This window comes from Hydra viridissima, unplaced genomic scaffold (assembly GCF_058129835.1).
Source record: "Hydra viridissima isolate aposymbiotic clone 2 unplaced genomic scaffold, HvirCarnegie_v1 scaffold_3, whole genome shotgun sequence".
NCBI lineage: Eukaryota > Metazoa > Cnidaria > Hydrozoa > Anthoathecata > Hydridae > Hydra > Hydra viridissima.
In genome coordinates this window covers 8,785,001-8,787,500 of record NW_028324302.1, presented here as the reverse complement: position 1 = coordinate 8,787,500, position 2,500 = coordinate 8,785,001, and the positions used below count along the sequence as shown (strand labels likewise).

The 2,500-nt window shown below is 34.6% G+C and overlaps 1 pseudogene; it reads right to left on the bottom strand.

Moving 5' to 3' along the window:
• Positions 1–1,227: 1,227 nt before the first annotated feature.
• LOC149890865 (uncharacterized) overlaps positions 1,228–2,500 on the bottom strand; it is a 2,355-nt pseudogene continuing 1,082 nt past the window's right edge.

Sequence of the window (2,500 nt, the reverse complement as noted above, 5' to 3'; positions counted from 1 at the left end):
GGTCGAATTGGCATTTCAGGCTTTTTGTATGACTGTGATATTTATCAAGGGAAGCTAAAAAGCATTTCTGATACAAGTTTAGGTGTCAGTGCAGATGTAGTATTCAATTTGACTTCTTCACTGCCTGATAAACACAACTTCAATGATGTTTGAATAGTTTGATAGTTGAATTGAGGAAGCATTACATTTATTTTGTAGGAACAATTAAAGGTTCATGAATGAAGAAGATACTTCTTCATTTGTGAGCCTCTAATTGTTGAGTGATATTATTTATCTTTTTTCCATAAATTCCCTGGCCCTTTCATTTGAGTATCTATAATCATTTGAAATTGGCTTCAACTTAGGACATTAAATAGGCAAGAACACTTAAGATAAAGTCAAAAAAAATTAAGTTGTGTAAAATATTAGTACAATTTTGCCTGTTGTATCATATTTGATACAACTCAAAAAAGTGCATAGTTTTTATGACAAAGAAAATTTTTCATCATGACAAAGAAAATTTTCATCGTTTTTATGACAAAGAAAATTTTTCCCAATTTTCTAATGCAAGTACCAAAAATCAGAATTTTTGAGCATTTTATGCTGCTTTGGGCATTTAAGGGTTAAATGCGTGTCAACCAATACCAGTAGTGAAATCAATGATGTCAAACGCCGCCTAATAAGTATTGAGTACGAAATTAAACAATTGAAAAATATTATGATGAAAGTGAAAGGTTTACTTCAAGAAAGAAATATGCCCATTTCAAATCAAATAACTTTCAATGTTATTTTGTCGCAAGAGGGATTTGAAGTGTTGGTGGATAGATTAAAAGACGTTGAGATCAGAAAAAACTTTGTAAGTTGAAACTTTTAAAAACGTTATCTCTCTCTCTCTCTCTCTCTCTCTCTCTCTCTCTCTATATATATATATATATATATATATATATATATATATATATATATATATATATATATATATATAGGGTGGTGCTCAAAAAACTTTTTCAAAGTAAATTGATGGGACAACCTCTATTTTTGTTCCTTTTAGCATAACAAACTTATGTGCAAAATTTGAGAAGGATATTTCATCATTAAGGGGTGCCACACGGGGTTGAAAGTTTCACTAAGGTTGACGCTAATGGCTGTTTTTAAATAACAAAGTATTGAACATTGAAAACCATGAAAAAATAACTATAATTTCAATATCATTTTAGTTTTTCATTTTGTTTTGAATGGAAAAATGACTATTTAGTCCTGTTTAACAACAGTGGATTTCTTGGCATCTGGAAACTGTTTTCGATGCTCAGACACAACATGGAGAAGTGCTTGCTTTTGTCCTTCATCTTTTGTTAGAATTTGGTTAAAGTCTTGGATAAGAGCAACTCCTCTCTCTGCTCTGTCATTCACAACGCTCAAACCGGCTACAAAATGCTTAGCTGCAATAAAAACTTGGTCCTCGTTCCACAAAGATGAATCCAATTCGAGCCAAGAAGTTGAGATGCCCAGTATAACAAAAAACCTCATGGTGTTCGAGTTAATGAAATCAGCAAGCTCTGATGATGAAATGTTGTTTTCACGTAGTTGAACACGTTTTGCAGGAATTCCATTTCCAGTTTTTGTTTTCATTGCATTTACCATCTCGTATTTTGTAGCTGCATCAACACGATCATCAAAAAAACTAAAGGCAATCAGTTCCTCACTGAGGTACCACATATGACGAGAAAATGCCTTTATCGCTACATTTGCAACATTTAAATTTATTGTCCTGAATTGTATGAGTCGTTTAAGGCACATGAGATCATTCAGTGGAGCTTGAATGGACAGCGAAGCAGTAAACCATGAGTTGAGATAGACAAAGCAGACAAAAATATTCAAGAAACGTGATAAATTTATTTCACGCTTTGTCATGCGAAACTGGGATCTGAAGAGAAAAATTTTGATTGAATAAATAGCCATGGCCATCCATCTGGCCCGATGCATAGCCCCAGGAGCCATAAAATGAACCCCGCGAGGAGGAATATGACCCAGGTAGATCAAAGACAGTTCTAAAAGTTCCCTATAATCATCACGAGGCTGGTTCTCTGTCAGCAAGCAGTTTTGAATGAAATCAATAGCTTCTTTCATCATTTCTCTGTTGCTGTTAAAAACTAAAGCTGTTTCAGGATCTGATATACCGTCTTCATATCTGTCACGAACGATTGATAGCCATGCTGTTTGAAACCTTTTAAACATCAAAATGTCTGGTCCAGTAGATGGTCCAGCTAATGAGTTAAACACATCTCCAAAAACAACTTCAAAAATATGGTGCCGACATGCAAGATGGAGCAGCTCTTTATTCATCTTTTGTTCAATAAGAACTGCTGCACCAGAGCGAATCCCAGAATTACTGGCTGTAGTGTCAAAAGACATGGCTTTTATATTCTCTGCAAGATTCCAGTCGTCGATTGCTGTTACAACTGCATTTGCCATTGCCTCTCCAGTGCCATTTGGGAGCTTAGGCACATTCAATAGACGTTCTACA